The sequence below is a fragment of the Staurois parvus genome, unplaced genomic scaffold, assembly GCF_062004578.1.
Source record: "Staurois parvus isolate SC_StPar_1 unplaced genomic scaffold, SC_StPar_1.0 ptg000011l, whole genome shotgun sequence".
Taxonomy (NCBI): Eukaryota; Metazoa; Chordata; class Amphibia; order Anura; family Ranidae; genus Staurois; species Staurois parvus.
Window position 1 is genome coordinate 19,890,056 of NW_028317807.1, and position 22,692 is coordinate 19,912,747.

Genomic DNA, 22,692 nt, shown 5'->3' on the forward strand with positions numbered 1-22,692 from the left:
TTAAATATACAGTTGTACAATGAATAATAGTGCTGTAAAATAGCCCAATCACCAAAGAACAAAGAGCAAGATAACGATCAAAGTGTGAAATAATAATCATCATATATGCAACAGTCCCAATGAAGATAAATAAAACAGTCCCCTTTTCCTTCCTTATGTGAATGTTCCCAGATCCACGTTCCGACTTGTGTACCCACAAACGTGATCACTACACCACTGTGACAACAAATTGGAGGCTTACTAGATCCTTTGACCCCTTAATTATAGGAAGTCAACATGCGCTTTGTTGAAAATCATCAATGCACAGTGCCATGCCACAAACTGGACCACGTGTGTCTTCCTTTAAACGTCCCGATCACACGGGGTTAGTTCACAACCATACAAAAATAAAAGAAATGCCTCTAATAGTACAGTTTGCAAACCATTTATTAAAAAAGGAGGAATCACACTTACAAACAGTTTAAAATCTCAAGCATATGTAAAAATCATTAAACAGCAAAGATCAGCATAAACAGCAACTCTTACACGATGAGGTCACAAAGGGAGTCTCCTCCCGACGCGTTTCTTCATAACCAGTTTCCAGGGTTATAGAGGAAAATGGAGGGTCTGGTCAGGTTTGCCTAAAAATCTGATAGGATGACCCAACCGGACCCTCCATTATCCTCTATGAAGTGGTATCTGTAAATGGTCCATTTACACCCACCTACATCCAATCAGATCCGCTAAAAACAGACATCTAGCGGATCAGATAGTAGTCGGGTGTAAATGGACAGCCGACCCATTTACATCTGACCTCCGATATAGGACAGCAGGCTGTGGCTGTGTCCACTCTTCATAAGTGGAGTGGACACGAACAAGCCATCCTCTTGCTCAGTGTGGATCATCAGACAGATTCCCCACTGAGCAAGCGGATTCATGGTGGAGTCCACTCTGTGTGTAAGGGACCTAAAGGTGGAAAACAATTCCGAAGTGATTTATCTTGGTCTAATGTTTTTACATCTCAAAAACCTGGCATTATTGGGGCATGTAGACTTTTTATATCCACTGTATTAACACAGGCTGAAGAAAGATGAAGCAGGGGTACAAATAAATATCAGTACAGCAGCTGCTGCTGGATCTTTCCATTTCTGAGGTGCATTTAAGCCCTCTATAATGACTGGTGCCTTGCCCTTTCTTTTCTATGAACAAATTCCTCTTCAGGGCTATTTGAACTTCTTTAGCAGATGCAGATATTCTCTCAAGTGACCAATACTTCCTTCAAATACATTATTCTTTTGCCCTAATCATCACACTTCTAGGTGGTCCTGATATTTTTTCAGCAATATTATATTTGCCTAAAAGCTTATTGACAAACAATTTGATACAATTTTTTAAATTTGTGAAGCTGAAAAATTGAAGCAAATATTTGCATTTCATTTGTTATGCTTCCTTGGTGATGCATTCAACATTAAATATTAACATTTAAATATTTCCCTCCCCCTTCCTTTAGATTGTAAGCTCCACAAGCAGGGTCCTATTATTCCTTCTGTACTGAAATGTATTGTATTGTCTCCCTTTATATTGTAAAACGCAGCGCAAACCGTTGGCACTATATAAATCCTGTATAATAATCATTCTGTATTTTTGAAGCCATTGTAGTTATTGTAAACACTATAAAGGGAAAACATGAAAACTCAATCTGATACTCTTTCCAATATGATTTTATGTACCTGGCTGCAAACTGAGATGGAAAGAGATCTTTCCTTACTCCTCTAGTCCAAACACCCCTGAAATAAAGGGAAGAAGTGGGCACAGAGTGGGTTCTTGGAGGCCAATCCACAAAAGCTTCCTTCTTAAGTAGGCTTGGCTGTGAGAAGCTCGTATAGGCTGACAGCAAGGCAGCTGCTTGGAACACAGCAGGTTGAACACACACTCAGAGCAAGGCTGTGATCGGCAACTTAGAAAAAATAAAAACTGGACAGCAGGCAGGGAGAAAAGCTAAGGTCCCACAAGAAGATCAGCAAAAGCTGTAGTCAGGTCTAACTGTATCTATACAGTTTAAACTAAAAAAATACATCTGCAAGTGAGTCACCAAAACTAAAAGACACAAAGACTGAGAACATATAAATAATAAAAATATAACATAATTATATAATATTAGTAATATAAATATAACATACTACAAGTATAACATATATAAAACATTTTAAGATTAGACTAAGTGAGAAATTTTATTCTTAAAAAAAAATAATAAAAAGAAGGGAAAGCACTTACTTAATTTTATGTGATGTTTTTGCCTGGTAAGAATTGGCAGCATGCAAGCACTGGGGGATAGCTGGTTATAAGATTGGGAGGGCAATTGTGCAGCATCTAGTGACAGAAGGGAGGGCTTTGAGGGTATGATGGTATGAGATGGTTAAAAAGTTATGGTGGGAACAGATTTGTAGAAGGGATCTAGCAAAGCTGCTTGGAAACATTTAGAACCTTGGCTGATAATATAATTTCCCAAAGAAATCCCCTGCTCTTGTGCTGATAATATTAGTCAAACACAGCTCCACCACATTCCCCTCTAACAAATGACACTGCCACACTACCCCTGACTATTAACATACACACATTCATTACTTAAAGCGGAGTTCCACTCAAAAGCAGAGATCCCCTTATTTGCCTCCTCCCTCCACTGCCATATTTGGTAAATGTTTTGGGGGAGCAGGTACCTGGTTTTGACAGGTACCCGCTCCCACTTCCGGTCAGATTGCCTAGGCGACCAGGAGCAGAAGGTGTCCTCCCTGTAGTCTTTTGGGACACGTGACAGGTCCCAGAAGACTACAGGACCATTCATGAAGCGCAGCACTACTCGCACATGAGCAGTGGGTACCCGGCTGTGAAGCCACAAGCTATCACAGCTGGGTGTCCACACTGAAGATGCTGGCACCTGGAACACAGGACGGCCAGTGAAAAGGGCTGCGGGAGACACACTGCGTGACTGAGGGACAGGTAAGTGGCTGGGACCCGGAAGTTCAGCCCCCTTATTTTACCCGCAGTCTCCTGGGAATTTTTACAGGTCCCAGGAGACTGCTGGACCAATCAGGAGGAGCTTTGTGATTCGTCCATGTGCAGTGGGCACCAGGCTGTGAAGCCGCAAGCTATCACAGCCTGGTGCCCACAGTAGAAATGCCGACGTCATGGAGGACAGAAGGAGAGAAGGGACAGCGTGGGTGAGAACATTGCTGGACCCCGGGACAGGTGAGTGTGTGTTTATTAAAAGTCAGCAGCTACAGTTTTTGTAGCTGCTGACTTCTAATAAACACAAAAATGGCTAAAATTCCACTTTAAAGTGTAACAGTAAGAACAGTACAAATCAGTCTGTATATGCAGTAAAGCATGCTTGTTATACTCACTGTGGAACCTAAGGGGTTAATCCTCTGCATTGTGTAAAAACGCTGTTTGATCCTGACTTCCCTGATCCTCCCCTTCTTCCAGTGTCCCCCTCTTATCTCCTGATAATACATATCATGTGGAGATACTCTGCACTTGCTCAGTTTGGTGTGTATCGCTAGAGAGGTTTTATGTTTTTTTGGGAAAGTGCATGTGATTAGCACAGGGCCAATCAGCACTGTTCAAACACAGGGCAGGGGTTCTGCATCCTCCAAGAGCAGAGTGAAAACTCCTCCTACAAGCTTTAACATGTGCTTGGCTGGACACTGATAGAAGTCACAAGACTGCTCTAACTGCTGATGAGAAAAGGTATTTAGCAGTTTATATTTACTACAGTATTTGTATCTCCATGTTCTGCTTACTGTGGGAGACCAGAGAGAGTGAATGCAGGGTCCTGGGTTTAGTAACACTTTAAGGTAGGTTTTTGATGGCTGTTTAAGAGGTCATCTGAGCCCTATGTTTGCTTAGTGCAGCTGAAGCACTTTTCTTGTTTACTATTTACAAGGTTCATTGAGCCCTGAAATCAGTGGTCCTCCTGTGAGTACTTGTCCTATTGAGATTCTTTGCAGTGTGTTTGGCAAAACTGATGTGCACAGTCCAATGCAGGTATGGGCTAATATGGCCTCTTAAACAGTCATCTCACCTGTTCTTACTCTCCTGGGTTCATGCATCCACATATCCCAAGTATTTGCTTCTACGTAGACCCCTCCATCACCACTGCTATCAAGGTTAAGATTTCAGTGCATTAGTGCACCACCATATCAAGACCTCAGAAAACTCCAGGTTCACACTGTTTCACTGTAGTAATACACAAGTATTTTTTTTTTAAATCCTTTCACATCTCAGTGCTTCTTTCCACTTCCACTTAGAAGCGCACACCTCCATTTTAAAAGTATACATTATTTGTGGGCAGCCCATAGATGGTGTCATTTCCATATATCAACACATATGCTGTATGGGATTTGGCATGGTTTGTTATTGTTTATACATTGCCATGGCTTTAGAAACTTGTGCATCATCTTGACACCCAGCATTTACATTGCTGAATGGCATTGAACAGTATATCCAATAACAAAGTGTGCTAGATCGGCTAAGGGAAAGCGTAAAGCCATTTGAAAATAGGCCTTTTCCTCTGAGATCTTGTGTTATCTCCCTGGAAACCACTGGTGACAACCTTCCCAGGTGGCAGCTGGGAGGCACTGGCCACATTACCAGTACCCTTAAAAAAACAGGAAGTCAAATACAATGAAATTGTAAGTTCATTCAATTACATTTTTAACATAAATGGAATGTATTTTAGATCAACATGTACAGCTTCATGTTTCTGTGCTTTTTAGGTTCGGAGGGGGGCCGCTTTAAAAATACCACTTCACCTCTAGACCAATTAAATACTTTATTACTAACCACTATGTAGCATTCCTCCTGCATATGGTTGAGCATTGGACGTACATCCAGCAGGGAGAACAGTAACATTTAACTCAGGGAAGATCCATGGCTGCAACAAAGAGCATCACACAGAAGGAAGTGCACAAGCTATTTTAGTCTTTTCAAGTGTTATTGCTCCAGGTTTACAGGGAGAGAGGGTTAGGTCTCCATTAGCAAAAAGGGCTTCCAAACTTCATTAGTCCAAGGAAGTGCCAGGATCCTCTGAGGGCAGACACCAACCCCCCTTCAGTAGACATCCATCAAGCAAAAAAGGCTTCCAAACTTCATTAGTCCAAGGTAGTGCCAGGATCTTCTGATGGCAGACAACAACCCCCCTTCAGCAGACATCCATCAAGCTCTTCCACCTTGGAAACATACCCTCCTTGACCAGGCAGAGCAGCCTAAAGAATCCTGTGCTAGGCCCCATAGGACTCAAACCTACACAACATAAAAACTTTGCACACATCCTCCCCAGTCAGAAGCCCAGGGGAAAGAGACATGAACAGGCCACTCCCCAAGCTTTTACAGCCTTCCCCAGCATGTACAACTGCAGGAAACTACTATTGGCAGCCAGAAGTGACATAACAACAACATTTGCTACCATCACAGAACAATGGCCCTAAGCACCAGTAACACCTATTGGCAGCAGTAGGGTATTCTAGAACTTGGAAAAGCCAAATGAGAAGTTACAAATTGTCCCCGGCAAACTACTAGCCAGGAAAGGTACATTTCCTTGACACCCCTTAAATTCAGGGTGGCTACAACTATATTAATTGCACCTATCTAGAGCTAGGTAGAACTTACTTTTGCTTTTAACACAGCTTAAAGGCTAAATTACATAGATTCAGCAAGTTGTTGGAAACACTCCCTAGAGATATTCGTTCATGAATGGATAGAATGACACAATTTCTTCCCACTTCTCAGCCATATACTGCTCTTCTCCCATTCCACTTGATCCCAAAACTGCCATGTTGGAATGAAATCTTGGGGCTGTGCAGGCCATTGAAGAAGTTATTTTCATATGGTGCGTTATCTGGCTGGAAGCAGCCGGTACCATGTAAAGGGATAGATTCTGACCATTAAGGGGTGCACATGAGGCACAACAATATTCAGTTATGCTGTGCTATTCTAAGGTTTCTCAGTTAGGCTTGTAAAATGTAGTAAAGTTTGAATTCTTTCTAAAATGTTGATGGTAGTTGATTACAGCAGACAATGATGGTCACAACAAAAGATCAGTCAAATAAAGCGATGGTTTCAGCATAAACCAGTAGGCTCAACTGGATGGGAAATAAAATTATAGGTGTGGCATGCTTGCCAAAAGATGAATTCAATGTTCGGTGACATCATTTATAGATCTGGGACAGAAGACAGTACTGCACTTCTTTGGTAGTGTTTCAGGTAAAGATTGATCAATCTGACCATACTATGCTAATACTAAATTTGTAACCAGTCCAGAGACTAGGCTTCACACTGTAGTTGACCGACAAACTTTTTTTTTTATTTTCATCACTTCTGCTTTTAGTTTTAGAATCATTTCACTAGAGTGTGCGAGAGTCTGTATTCAGCAAGTGTTACCAACCTGCTTTATGTCTTTAACCTTTGAATGAATTCATGATGATCTGTACAGTGTGGCATTGGTAAGCTTCCCGCACTGTAGCAATCTTCTTGATGACACTCATATATTTCTACTATAACAAAAGGCACTATATACGAATAACATATCATGATGGATCTAATACAGTTGATCTGGTACTAGCTTATAGGAAACCTGTCGCAAAAGAAAAACAGAAGCTTCCATTGCTGGCTTACTCAAAATAGCAGCTACTTACCTGTTATTCTGATCTACTGGCTTCAATGATTTCTAAGTCACTGAACCAGCTAAAGCATGCAGATTATGAAAATCAATGTAAAGTCCTAACTGCTGAACTGCCTGCTTTTTTAAGATTAGTGACTCAAAAGGTATTGGGTAACTATGACAACCAAGCAACTTTCATTTTCAGGAGGGGACAGCAATGCCATTTTCTATGTTTATCTCATGACAGGTTTATTTTAGCTCTGTACAATCAATAGGGAATGAAAGAGAATTGTCTACTTTCCACCTGATTGTGTTACAGCCAATTACATTGAGAGCATAGTATAGTGCAGGGGTATTGAATTAAAATTCAAGGTGGTCCGGTCACTAAAATCTTCTTCTGGCCAAGGTCTGAAAATAAATGTCCCCATTAGTGTTCCCCCTTACATCAGGTTTCCCCTCCAGAGTAATTTATTACATTGGGTGCCACCATCAGACTTCCCCCATAAATCAGCTGTCACCATAAATCAATTGTGTCCCCTTACATTAGGTGTCGCCATCAGAGTGCAACTTCACACCATGTGTCCCCATCACATCAGGTGTGCCTATCAGAGTGCTCCTTTACATCAGTTGTCCCCATCACAGTGCCCCTTTGCATCAGGTATCCCCATCACAGTGCCACCTTGCATCAGGTATTCCTGTCAGAGTAACCCCTTACACTCAAAGTACCCTTTTCCATCATATTTCCCCATCAGAGTGCCCTTTTTACATCAAATTTCCCATCAGAGTGCCCATTTACATCAGGTATCCCCATCACATTGCCACCTTACATCAGGTATTGCCGTCAAAGTGCCCCCTTACATTCAAAGTACCCCTTTCCATCATATTTCCCCATCAGAGTGCCCCCTTTACATCAAATTTCCCATCAGAGTGCCCTTTTCCATTACATGTGCCCATCAGAGTGCCCCTTTCCACAGTATGTGCCCATATGTGTCCCCTTAACATAACATGTGCCCATCAGAGTGCCCTGTTAACATAAAAAATGCCCATCAGAGTGCCCCTTTACATAAAATGTGCCCATCAGAGTGCCCCTTAATATAAATGTGCCCATCAGAGTCCCCTTAACATAAAATAAATGGCATGCTGATGGATACATTTTATGTTAAAAGTCACTCTGATGGGCACATTGTATGTTAAGGGGCACTCTGATGGGCACATTCTATGTTAAGGGGCACTCTGATGGGCACATTTTATGTTAAGGGGCACTCTGATGGGTACATTTTATGTTAAAAGGCACTCTGATGGGCACATTTTATGTTAAGGGGGCACTGTGATGGGCACATTTTATGTTAGGGGGCACTGTGATGGGCACATTTTATGTTAAGGGGGCACTGTGATGGGCACATTTTATGGTAAGGGGCACTGTGATGGGCACATTTTATGTTAAGGGAAACTGTGATGGGCACATTTTATGTTAAGGGGCACTGTGATGGGCACATTTATATTAAGGGGCACTCTGATGGGCACATTTTATATTAAGGGGCACTCTGATAAGCACATTTTATGTTAAGGGGCACTATGATTGGCACATTTTATGTTAAGGGGCACTGCGATGGGCACATTTATATTAAGGGGCACTCTGATAAGCACATTGTATGTTAAGGGGCACCCTGATGGGCACATTTTATGTTAAGGGGCACTGTGATGGGCACATTGTATGTTAAGGGGCACTCTGATGAGCACATTTATATTAAGGAGCACTCTGATGGGCACATTTATATTAAGGAGCACTCTGATGAGCACATTTATATTAAGGAGCACTCTGATGGGCAGATTGTATTTTAAGGGGCACTCTGATGGGCACATTTTATGTTAGAAGGCACTCTGATGGGCACATTTTATGTTAGAAGGCACTCTGATGGGCACATTTTATGTTAAGGGCACTCTGATGGGCATGTTCTATGTCACGCTGTCACTGCTGCAGAGGCTTCCATCTTCTCCCATTCTTTCTTCCGGATTTGTGGGCAGCAGCCAAGCTGCGATGCGCTCAGGATTCATGGCCACGGCACAGAGCTCTGCAGGAACTGTGCAGGTATGCCATTCCTTCAGAGCACATGTGCTGTTGACATCACCGGTCCTGCTCCCTATAATATCTCCTAAACGATGCACATTTAGGAGATATTAATTTTACCTGCATGTACGCTTTATTATACGCTTACCTGTAGGTAAAAATCAGGATTGAGAGTTTACTACCACCTAAACTTGGTTAAAAAAAAAGTATTACTGAAGATGAAAAGAATACATTTTATTCTTTCATTTGTCCTGATCAAAACTACACTAACATTTTGACCTTTTTTTCATGCTACACAAAAAAACAAAAAGCAAAAACCCTAATAAACAGCATGAATAAAAGCAAAAAACAAGTTTAAATATATGGAGAAGTAGTTAATTAGGGCTGATTAAGGTTCATGCTTGTCTGCATGGTAAAATACAGTGTTTTCTGAATAAGGCTAGTGCAGGGGTGTCCAAACTTTTTTCAAAGAGGGCCAGATTGGATGAAGTGAACATGGTGGAGGGCCGAACATTTTTCCGAACATTCTTTGAACCATTACAATTAAATGCAAATAAATTATTTTATGCCAAGTTAATTGCAAACGACATACTTTTCATTTCATAACATTAAGATCAACTGACAGCTGAGTTTTCATAATGTATTGAAAATAAATTTAAAAAAAACTTACCTGCACTAATGTGAAGGGTGAAAAGGTAGCTGGAGCTGAAGTCTCTGCTCGGCAGCCGGGAGGGGAAGAGAAACACACTTCACGCTGTAAGCCCGGCCCTGACGTCACCGCCCTCTGTCGCTCCCAGCGTGGCGCAGTCACGCATGCGCACTGCTCTCAAGCAGAAGACTGTCTGCCACAGAAGGGAAGGCCGTGCGACAGCCGCATTTACACAGACCAGGGAGAACGCGCCGCAGTCAGGCATGCGCACTGCCCTCTGCTCTCAAGCAGAAGACTGTCTGCCATAGAAGGGAGGGCTGTGGGAGGGCCACATTACACAGAGCAGGGAGGGCTGTTGGAGGGCCATATTAAACCGACCCCCGGGCCGTAAATGGCCCGCGGGCCGGACTTTGGACATGCCTGGGCTAGTGCAATATTGGAGCAGTACAAGGCATGTTTTCAGCACATTGCACTGCTTGTTTTCTTTTTTTCTTTGCCACATAATGACACTTCATTCATGCCATTGCCCAGTGCCTTGCAATGTGGTGCCATCCCAGTGTGCTGCCGAAAAATGCAAACATGCTGCATTTTTCCACCCTGCAGTACACTGTACGTCACATCGATGTTGTGGAGTGAGGAACATGGAAAACAGTTGTTTTCTATATGCCCTAGTAGTGACCTGTGTTTATCCAGAGTGGAAAATTGCAGGCCACCACCTCTGGTGCCTTAAACATTAATAAGAGGATAACAGGAACAAATTTTATTTAACAAAAAAGTTGTTTTTGTTGTTTTTACTTGCTATAACTAACTGGTTTGTGACAGGTTGCTTTAACTAACATTATTTGCAGATGGAAGGTCAGCCCTTTTATCTGCAGATGAATGGAACAGAGTAAATGCAAAAGTAACAACGTTCTTTGTATCTCAACATTGTGTCACAAGGTCTTTTCTTACGCCAGTTGCTGTGATAGCTACTGTAATGCACATGGCTGGCAAAATGAGAAGGGGGAGCAGCTGCTGGGGAAAGACATACGCGTCACATTTGGTATGTATTTCAGTATTGATTCTTGGATTGTGTACACATGCACTGTTTATGCACAAATGGTGAATTGTTACTTGATACATCTGATATACAGTATATTTATGTTATATTATGGCTACGCATGCTAGCCCTGATTTACATCCGAGCATTTTGCAGCTTGAAGCTGAAAGCTCCAAAATGCTCAACAGCCAAACTCCCATGTATTTCTAGTACTGAGTGGATGTTCCTGTATATCCCTCACAACGGGTGCCTGTGCGTGGCCCCAAGGCTGCGCAGTAGCGCCATTCTGTGATGACTGTGTCCCTCAGACACAGCACATCACAGTTTGGGATATTGGCTCTCTGATTGGCCCTCCCAATCATGTGATGGCTGTGTCCAATCACAGCCATCACTGAATGTAAACAGAGACACCTGTCTTTGTAACTGTTTTCCCTGTTGAGCTCAGTGAAGGCTCAGTGGGGAGGGGAGACTTGGGGGATGTTGCAGCCTGTGACAGCTGATCTGTGTAGCTGATTAATTTTTTTGTTCACACAGATCTGCAGCCATCTCACACCAGCACACCAAGCACCATTTGTCCCTGCCCACATGTCAACATCTGGGACAGTGTCCCATAAACATCTGTCAAAATCTGTCACAGTGTCCCAGTGCACACAAATATCTGTCACAGTGTCCCAGTGCACACAAACATCTGTCACGGTGTACCAGTGCACACAAACATCTGTCACGGTGTACCAGTGCACACAAACATCTGTCACAGTGTACCAGTGCACACAAACATCTGTCACAGTGTACCAGTGCACACAAACATCTGTCACAGTGTACCAGTGCACACAAACATCTGTCACAGTGTACAAGTGCACACAAACATCTGTCACAGTGTACCAGTGCACACAAACATCTGTCACAGTGTACAAGTGCACACAAACATCTGTCACAGTGTACCAGTGCACACAAACATCTGTCACAGTGTACCAGTGCACACAAACATCTGTCACAGTGTACAAGTGCACACAAACATCTGTCACAGTGTACCAGTGCACACAAACATCTGTCACAGTGTACCAGTGCACACAAACATCTGTCACAGTGTACCAGTGCACACAAACATCTGTCACAGTGTACCAGTGCACATAAATATCTGTCACAGTGTACCAGTGCACACAAACATCTGTCACAGTGTACCAGTGCACACAAACATCTGTCACAGTGTACAAGTGCACACAAACATCTGTCACAGTGTACCAGTGCACACAAACATCTGTCACAGTGTTCCAGTGCACATAAATATCTGTCACAGTGTACAAGTGCACATAAATATCTGTCACAGTGTACAAGTGCACACAAACATCTGTCACAGTGTACCAGTGCACACAAACATCTGTCACAGTGTACCAGTGCACACAAACATCCATCAGTGTACCAGTGCACAAAACAAATAAATAATAATGAAAAAAAAAAGTAAAGCACTCCCAGCCCCCCTTGCTCGCGTGCAAAGGTGAACGCATGCATTGGTCTCATACACATACGTAAACAGAGATCACACTACACATGATGTATTGCTGAGAACATTAGAGAGCAATCATTCTAGCATCAGACCTCCTCTGTAACTCTAATCTGGTAACCTGTAATCGATGGTTAAGTGATTAGCTAACTTAAAGTGACACTATATTCTGGTTTAATAAAAAATTCTCTTCAAGCTTGCATTCCTAACTCTATTGCTCGCAGGTTCCTCCTAATCTACAAATTCCCTTTTTTGTTGCTGTGATTTGACTTCCAACTATTAGAGTGTGGCTATGTTCCTTCTCCATGGGCCTGCCTGTCAGAACTTTTATGGAAATATATATTATATATATATATATATATATATATATATATATATATATATATATATTGCTCAAAAAAATTAAAGGAACACTTTGAAAACACATCAGATCTCAATGGGGAAAAATATCATGCTGGATATCTATACTGAGATGGACTGGGTAATGTGTTAGGAACATAAGGATGCCCCATCAATTCAAAGGCACCCCGAAAATCAAAGAGCAAAAATGATGCAGCAGGCTAGTCCATTTTGTTGAAATTTCATTGCAGCAACTCAAAATGGTACTCAGTAGTTTGTATGGCCCCACGTGCTTGTAGGCATGCCTGACAACATTGGGGCATGCTCCTAATGAGACGATAGATGGTGTTCTGAGGTATTTCTTCTCAGATCTGGACCAGGGCATCGCTGAGCTCCTGGACAGTCTGAGGTGGAACCTGGAGTCATCAGATGGGCCAAAATATGATGATATCCCAGAGGTGTTCTATTGGTTTTAGGTCAGGCAAATGTGGAGGCCATTCAATAGTATCAATTTCTTCATCCTCCAGGAACTGCTTGTATACTCTCGCCACATGAAGCCGGGCATTATTGTGCACCAAGAGGAACCCAGGACCCACTACAGCAGTGTAGGGTCTGACAATAGGTCCAAGGATTTCATCCCAATACTTAATGGTAGTCAGGGTGCCATTGTCCAGCCTTTGGAGGTCTGTGCGTCCTTCCATGGATATGCCTCCCCAGACCATCACTGACCCACCACCACCAAAACGGTCATGCTAAACGATGTTACAGGCAGCATAATGTTCTCTATGTCTTCCCTAGACCCTTTCATGTCTGTCACACATGCTCAGGGTGAAACTGCTGTCATTTGTGAAAAGCACAAGGCGCCTGGAGGGGTCATCTCATTGTTGCCCATCTACTGCACCTGCTGTTAATTTCATTAACACCAAAGCAGCTGAAACTAATTAACAACCCCCTCCGCTACATAACTGACCAGATCAATATCCCAAGAGTTTAACTGACTTGATGCTATACTCTGATTAAAAAGTGTTCCTTTAATTTTTTGAGAAGTATATAAAAAGTATATATAAAAAATAATTTTTCATGTTTGGACTATAAAAGTGTTTCCACCAAGATAGAGACCTATTACCTAAAGATTTCCTATTAACGTTTAAACATATTTCAAACAAGTCGAAAGGACAGTGTCAGCTTAATTCTGACTATCCCAAGAGGCAGAACCCTAACTAATTTGATTTGTAAACAAGCTTGCTTACAGAATAAATTCCCTGGACAATGGGGTTGTTGTTATACACACGCCTGAAACTCAGGAGAGAATCTTTTATTAGTTTGAAACTAGGCTATATCTTGATGAACCAACAAACCTTATTTGACCAGATGGACCAGAAAAAGAAATCCTTGCATAATGTTGCAATGTATCTATGTTGATTTGGTACACAAAGATGTCATCCTTACAAAATAGCCCAGTGCCAGGAAAAGGGTTCTTAAAGCGGAGTTCCACTCACCCTGTCAAAAAATAAAAGTCAGCAGCTACAAAAACTGTAGCTGCTGACTTTTAAAAAAACAGCCACTTACCTGTCCCTCAGTCCCACGGTGTGTCTCCCGCAGCTCATTTCATCTGCTGTTCTGTTTTCCAGATGCCGGCATCTTCAGTATGGGCACCCAGCTGTGACAGCTTGCGGCTTTGCATGTGCGAGTAGCGCTGCTCTTCATGAATGGTCCTGTAGTCTCCTGGGACCTGTCACGTGTCCCAAAAGACTACAGGGAGAGAGGGAGGACACCTTCCACTTCCGGTCGCCTAGGCGATCGGACTGGAAGTGGGAGCGGGTACCTATCAAATTCGGGTTCCCGCTCCCCCCACCCCCCAAAGGTGCCAATCCTTAATGGGGAGCGGGGGAGCAGTCCTTAAAGCGGAACTTCCCCTTTTGGGTGGAGCTCCACTTTAATATCATCATATGTTTGTTTATTTGTAATTAGTCTTGTATTTCATTTACTACATCTGAAATGACACCTCTGTGTAGGAAAAGTTTTCTATATAAAGGCTGCTGCCACCATTTAGAAGTCACCAGACTCTTCTAGATATTCTATATATTTTAGATAGAATCACCTAGTCTAACTTGTTATAGTAAAATATTAACCAGTCCTATAACAGATTAATTTATAAGACCCATTCCCATTGAAAAACTGAAATAATAATTTCTGGTCCTAGCATGCCATCTCGTGGCCAAGAGAGAGAATGTGTAAGTAAACACATGGTTGATGATTATCCTGCCCACCAATGAAAAGGAAGATTACATTCTCTGGGTGCGATTTTTTAATGTATTATTCGCAACTGAATATATGACAAGTCAGGTAGATAGGAAGGGACACATCATCTGAATGAGACTCATCATCAGCAGGACACATCATCTGAAGGATCACCTCATTTAGATCTGACAACTCACTGAAACCAGAGCACCTTGCTCCAGTCTAGATAGACATCATTGTGGGGAAGATCAACTCCACCCATTAGTTGGCAGCTATTTGAGGAGAGTCTGGCCAAATAGCCATTTTAAAAGGGTAACTGTATTTTCGACTGTTATTACATTAAAATGTGATCATTTTAATTTGCATAACTTTAGATGAACTTCACCGGGTTCATGGGTCAAGTTAGTCAAACACAGATTATTATCTGCCAAATTTCATGCAATCGGTTAGGATATCTAAAGAAGGGGAAAAGCATTATTGTATTCGATCTCATAGGTATATAATTTATGGTAACAAAATACTTTTTTCGAACTTCATTGTATCTGGGTCAACCTATTACTCAAACTTTTGTGTGTTTGTATGTGACTTATTGTAGTAAATATTAATTTATTTTTTTATAGCCTCAATCTATACTTTTTATAGCCTCAATCTATAATCTTGTTGGGTTATTTAAAGAATTCTGCTTGACAAAATTAACTCAGAATAAATAAGTCAGTTAAATTATTTGTATAAATTGTTTTTCTATTAGAGGCACTGTGATTATTACTACTACTTAACTGACTAAATTAATTGTTCAGGCATTCCCTGACTCATTGAATGTAGGAATGTTGTCACTCTCTCTTGCTTGCTCTTGACAATGGCTGGAAGTAGGATAGGATGCTAGAGACATGTTCTGCCTGCAATACAGCTCTCCTAGTGACCGTTTCAGCTCCTAGGCTTCCAGAAGGACCTTGGCGCTTAGTGTGCAGCCTGCTGTGCTCCAGGCCTGAATTGAGGCCAGAAGCTCAGTGGGCCACCACATGGCACCCTCTCCTCAACATGTAAACACTGCGCCTATGGAAGCTGCCGCTCCTGTCCACTCCCTTGCCCTGGATCTGCCTGACTATACTCTGATTATTTTGATATTTATACTTGTTCCAGGTCAGTGACTTAAAGCTGGACTTCATGTTTACTATGACTTTAAATAGTTATTTGGGCCAAGCTGGCCCACTTGGAGTACCCGCTTGGAGTACTTTGTAAATTGTATGTAGCATCAGCTACATACAGTATAAATTGCTTTGTTCCTGCAGTGGTACGGGGACTTCCCATCCTATACCAGAAACAAAATCAAGCTGGGCTGAGCACAGCTCAGTCATTCACAGATAGCCTTGTATTTTATGATATAATACAAGGTATCCTCTGATTGGCTGAGGTGGAGAAGCAGAAAGATGACCTCAGCCATCAGAGGAAGCTTTGTATGCATTCATAAAATAAAAGCTTTCCTATGAATGATTGAGCAGCGTTTAACCCAACTTCATTTTGTTATGGGAAGGGGATGGGAAGTCACTGATAGAACACAGTGCTGACAACGGGTGCATCAGTTGGTAAAGGAAATAGTTTGTTTCAGCAAGTCACAGTAACTCTGGAGTTAGGTTTCAAACATTACTTAACCCAATGGGTCAATGTCATTGCCAGAGAACTAACATCTTCATAAAAGGATTGGCAGTTGGAGCCTCCAAACTTCTCTCAGGAAAGGTTACCTTGAAGTTCTGTTGAGGCAGTGTGTAATTACGGTTGTGTATCTACTGGCAGCCAATAGATGGAGCTGTAAATCTACATCTCCAATGCCATGTTGTTTCACAATGTAGTCTGACTTAAAATGTCAAATGATGAAAATAAAAGTTTAAATGAAAATGTAGCTTCTTATTTAATACAGTACGTGTTTTCAGTGAATGTGTAAAGGGAGTGTTATGGACACAATTAACCCAGCGTGTTAGCTATAATTCTATCTCTTCCTCGGTTCTATACAAACATCTGATTTCTAGCTATTTCACAGAATGAATCTCTCGATGTTCTGTGTGCTGTCCTTTGCTCAGTGAGCAATTTAAATCAGAAAAGCTATCAAGAGTGTGAATATATTACACTGATGAGAGACCAGAAAACAGGTCCAATTATACATTCAGTCTATAGATATTGTACGCTAATACACGTTTTAATTCATGCTTTGGTTAAAGAAATCCAGTAGATATACTGTACAGGTGGTGCCATTTCTGACATCCTTCTGAAAATACTAATTCTGTGGCTGCTGTGGCTTTAACAATTTTTAAGTCTAATCTAAAACAAGTATGCAGACCAGGGAAATCTGAATGAAGCAAAATTAGCTGGAGAACCAGGGAACTAGTATGTTCAGTAGAAGTCAGTCCCTTTAATGTTTTAAAGCAGGGATGTCCACACAAAATTGTAAACCTACTTACAAATGTTGAATTTTTTGGAATATTTTCATAAAAATGCGTTTACACTTACCGCAAACACAACTGAAGACCAATTTGACAGTGCCTCTTTACTGCACTTTTTTACGTTTTATCTTTCCAGAGAGAAATATCTCACTCTTCACAATCACGCCTTATTCATGTCATTAGTCTTCAGCAGCACCTATATTTGTGAGCAACCATTTTTGCGGATGAAGCACATTGCACTAGTTTTATGTTGCACTATTTTACTTTTATAATAAAAAGTATTACAAAAAAAATCATGTTTTATTATACAGATAGGTACATTATCTAAATCAGTGATCGATAACTTGTGATCTGTCCAACTTTTTCTGCTCAGACCATTCCTCTTCTTCTAAAGTGGCCCAAGAAAGTCAAAAGTTGGACACCCCTGTTTTAAAGTGTATCTAAACACAAGAACAAACATTTAATAAAAATGCAGCTTACCATGTTCAGATGTGGTGGCTGTATTAGTTTACTTTTTTCATCCTTTTTTTCACCTGCTGACCTTGAAAGTAGCTCACTTTCTGTCCCAGGGTGACAAAAATCACTCACTATACTGTATTTATGGAGGAACAGTGTTTTTACCCTAGGACAGAAAGTTAGGACTACAGAACATCTACCCTTTCCTCTTCTCCATAACATAGGGCGATGTTTTCTGTAATGCACAGAGGTGAAAAAAGGAGGGCTGATAACACAAGATTTCAGTGCAGCAGTGTCAGAGTGCACAAGAATTTACATGCGCACTAGATTTTTGGCAGAATTCACTTTTATTGCAAGCTAACAATTTAAGGTAATATCTTGGTTCTTGCAAGTATGTGACAGTTTGTTAAATTGCTAGTTCACATGTCACATTTATATTTTCAAATCCAGAATTTTAATGCACAGAAAAACAGTTTTCGTAAAAAAAATTGAGGGATTAGGAGTTTGCGGGAGGTGGGCAGTTTCATCATCAATCCACTGCTTGGAAGACTAGGCACAATCCACCTCCAGGGTCAGCAGCCAGCCTCAGTGTGTCTTCAGTACCAAGGGAGATATTTGGAAAAGCACTCTGTAAAGTCTTTCTGTAAGAGGTTCCCCACCATCATTTCTCCACTACAGAACTTTTGGGCTCTCCCGTACTGCATTCCAGCACTACATCTGCCCAAGCCTATGCAGATCAACCATGTCTACTCATTGTGTGTATGGATGATGAAAGAGATCAATATACAGTATGCTTGTGTGTGTTTATCCACACACAGGACACACTGCCATCCACCTTGCAGTTTCTGTGACCACAGTGTCGAAGGGTAGAAAAAAGTTGTCTCACCGACACCTTGAAATGCCCCTTCTAAATGAACCAAGAGAGCCGGAATAGTGTATGTCATAAAAATATTGCTTTATTAAAAAAGACAAATACTTACAGGATTGAAAGAACATAAGCATAAATCAAAGCAGACAAGTCAAGATGTTGTTCCCGACATGCATGTAAAATCACTGGCTAGGCCCCTCCCAACATGTTTCACCAAACAATGAGCATCGTCAGGGGTGTGAAGCGTGGCTGGCAATACCAAGGACAGATCCTAAATACTAACCACTCTTAAATACTAACCATTATTTGTGTTATGGCGCTGCAACATGTAACGCTGCATCCTATTTTTCCCATGATTTGAGCTTTCTTTCGATAGTATTTGATCACCTGTGTGTTTTTTATTTTTTGCGCTATAAAAAAAAGACCAACAATTTTGAGAAAAAAACACTATTTTGACTTTTTGCTATTAAACATGTCCAGTAAAAATTTTTTAAGAATCAAATTTCGCCATAAATTTAGGCCAAAATGTATTCTGCGATATGTCTTTGCTAAAAAATCCCAATATGTGTAAATTAATTAGTCTACATGAAAGTTTTAGCATTTACAAATGGCGGTATAGATACTGAAATTTTTAAAAAACTTTTACTAGTAATGGCGGCAATCAGCGACTTATAGTGGGACTGGGGGACTGCAGGACTGCGGTGGGCATTCTGACACTGTGGGGAACTGACTTGGTCTAACTGACATCCCCAGTTACCCCAATACAGTGATCATTGCTAAAAAAAACCACTGACCTTGTACTAATGGCACTGGCCAGGAAGGAGTTAACATGAGGGGGATCAAAGGGTTAACTGTGTGCTGCGAGTGTTTTACATAGTGGGACATGTCAGTGTGCTTCACTGTAAGCACTCTGCTTTGGATGGCTGTGCTGTGCATAGCCATCCAAAGCAGTTTGCCCGAGCTGACAGCAAAGAGAACTGTTAGTAAACAAAACAGTTCTCCTCCCCATTGGAGAACATCAGAAATCACTGGGCGCCGGCGAGTAATCACCGGCTGGGACCCAGTGATTGAGGGCCGCGAGTGGTGGCGCGGGTAGGGGGCTCATGCATGCCCCCTACCCGGAAATGCGAAATCAGATATATATAAGTGATTTTGCGCACCCATGCCATCCTGTAGCAGTATTTTTGCTATACGGCGGATGGGAAGCAGCTAACGGACCCATATTTTCTGTACAGAATTGCTTTTGATAAAAAAGAGAGGACCATCCGTCCCTCAGATAAAAATTGAATAATTGGAAATAGTAGAAAAATCCATATATATAAATATACTTCCTTACTTGTATATATGAAAAGCAAATGCAATGACCTCTAGTGGTCAGATATATTATCAGAATGATAGATTATATTAAAAGAATGGAATACAATAAAAAATATTTAAGTTAAAAATCACTTAAAATATTGAAAATAATAAACAGAACAAAAAAAAGGAAATCAGCTGTTGCTAATGAGACAGTTGAGATCCCATTCTACATTGTGTCCATGTGGATAGTGTTTTAAGTCTGTAAATCCATTGGGTCTCGGCTCTAGAGACACTCTGTATGTTGTTACTCCCCCTCCAATGAGGATGCAATTTTTCTATAGCTGTAAGTGTAAGGGAGGATGACACAAACGGTAGTGTTTTGATAATCTATGTCCTGGAAATCCCTTTTTGATATTGGAAATGTGTTAATTGATTCTGACATGTAGCGCCTGAGCAGTCCTCCCAACATATTGGAGGCTGCACGGAAAAACCAGCAGATATACAACAAACCTAGAGGAACTAATGACAACATCTCAAAACTTTAAACCCTCTTAAACTCTTAAAATTTAAACCCTTTTGTTTTGATTACATCCTTGCCCAATGTCTTACATATGGAACATTTCTGACAGGGAAAAAAAGACCTTCATGTCTCCAAACATGGCCATCCTGAGAGGAGGATCGACCACATTGAGAGCAATATAATCTCTGACGTTTCTAGCTCTTCGGAAGATAACCTAAGGATTATTGGATAACAGTGATCCCAGTATTTTATTGCTTTTTAATACCTTCCAATGGTTTTAAAATTTATTTTTACTCCAATGTGATTAAAGAAGGTGGTAATAATGGGAAATTGGTGGTCACCATTTTTATTCCTCTCTTTACTGGGTCCTTTTTTCAGCAATGATTCTCTATCAATTAAAGAAACATCCATAATGAACTCATTAACTGGGGATTACTGATAAGCTTTTTCAACAAATCGTTTCAAAATTTGAGACTGTGCAAAGAAATCATTAATATTAGAACAATTGTGGTGTATTCTAAGAAATTGTCTGTTAGGTATTGCTTTGAGCCATGTAGGATAGTCACAACTTTTATATGGAATAAAACTGTTTTGATAGGTAGGTTTGAAATAAGTGCTTGTTTCAAAGGAATCCCCATTTCTTCTTATATTTAAATCTAAAAAATTGATTTCCTCAGTCTACCTCAAAAGTGAGTCTTATGTCTTTATCGTTTAATTCTTGTATGTAATGACTTGTTGTTCCCCCACAGGAAGAAAATATTACCTTTGCAGCACCTTAGAAAAATCAATTTGGATTTTTTGTTCATAAATTACAGTCTGCTCCCATCTCGACATGAGTAAGTTGGTGAAGCTGGTGGCAAACTTGGCCCCCATTGCCACACCCATACGTTTCAAGAAAAAAATGTCCCCCAAACCATACTTAGTTGTGATTCATAGCAAAAATCAGGAGTTGTATAACAAGCTCCTTTTGCAAGGTTTGGATGAAACAATCCAAATTTAAGTAATGTGTGGCAGCTTCTATTCCTCTATTATGGGGGATGATTGCATATGGGGAAGAGACATCTGCTGTAACCAGCAGACAATCTCCCTTAATTGTGATCTCTCTTAATTTATTGATAAGTTGGATAGTGTCCTTCAAAGAGGACAGGGTTGTTTCTATCAATGGCTGCAAGAAAAAATATATAATTCCCTATGCGAGATGTGACAGAGTCAATCCCACTGATATTGGGACAACCAGGGGGTTTGTTGGAATCTTTTTGCATTTTTGGTAAACAATACATTAAAGGGATATGTGGAGCAGTAGGAATCAGATGATATCTCTCTTTTTTTCCAAAATTCCATCCTTATAGCCTTTTTAATAATCCTCTCTAATGGTTTTTTTATATGAACTAGTGGGATCATGCCATAATTCTTCATATGTGCCCCATCTGACAAAATGTTTTCAATTTAATTTATATAGTCTGATAATAATATTATGCTGCCCCCCTTATCAGTGGGATTAACAACAATCTCTTTCCTTGCACATAAAGATTAATTCCATCTTGAATTTTTGTGTCAGAATAATTTTTTTATCTTGACTTCCTCTAAAACGTTGGTAGCAAAGTCTCTAAAGACTGCTAAACTAAAAGGTAATTGTCCTGGGCGATGAAAAAGGGGCACATTTAAAAAACCAGAATGCTTAACCACCTCTGTAATCAAATTCTAGGATTCAACTACTGAAAGGGTTACTTAAAAAGTGTTGTTTAATGTGCAATTTTCTAATCAATTTTTTTTTACATCACTAAATTTCTGAAATTTATTAAGACCTCTGGATGGAGCATATTTCAAACCCTTATCAAGATGTTGATTTCATCTTTAGACAATATCTCCCCACTCAGATATAAAATCCTTTGTTCTGTTATTTCCTACTCCTTTTTGGATCTCTGTCATCTTCCTACCTTTCTTCCTCTCTTGGTCGTGCCCCTCCTTTGTGTTGGCTCTTCTCTAAAAATGACTAGATGTAATCTCCCTAGAATGAAAATTATTATACGGAGGGTTTCTGTGTTTATATGCATGTCTGGGTGTAGTGTAATTACTCTCTCATCACCCTTCCTGTTCATATTCATCAGCAGTGTAAATCTATTGTGTACTGGGATAGAATCCCTTCTGTAAGAAGTATTTTCAGGCTCATAATCACCCACACAATCCATGCTGTCATGCAAAAATTGAGGTCTGTAATCCGATCTATAATCAATGGGAAATCCATTCCTATTTGAGTAGCAAGGTCTCTCTGAATGTTTATTTTTAGATCAAACTTTTTTAGGGGGATGTTTACCCCCCTTACCAAGGGGGGTGTAAGAGCCCTTTTTGGGTATACTAAATTGAAACAGAGCTTTCTCGCCCCTAGGGGTCCTAGGGGTATTCCTGCTTTACACTTTATTTTCATATGATTTCCTCATCCACAAGATCTTCCTGCCATTTAAATACCTTTATTGGTCCTGTAATCCTCACTATCCCTTTGGTACATTTTCCTTTTTTATGCTTTTGTTCCTCCTCCTCAGAACATAAGATTTCTTTTAGTTCTTTGAAGTTAAGCTGATAAATTTCTTCCTCTGCATTGGGTGCTAATTGTTCTCTTATCTTTGTAATTTCTACATCCAA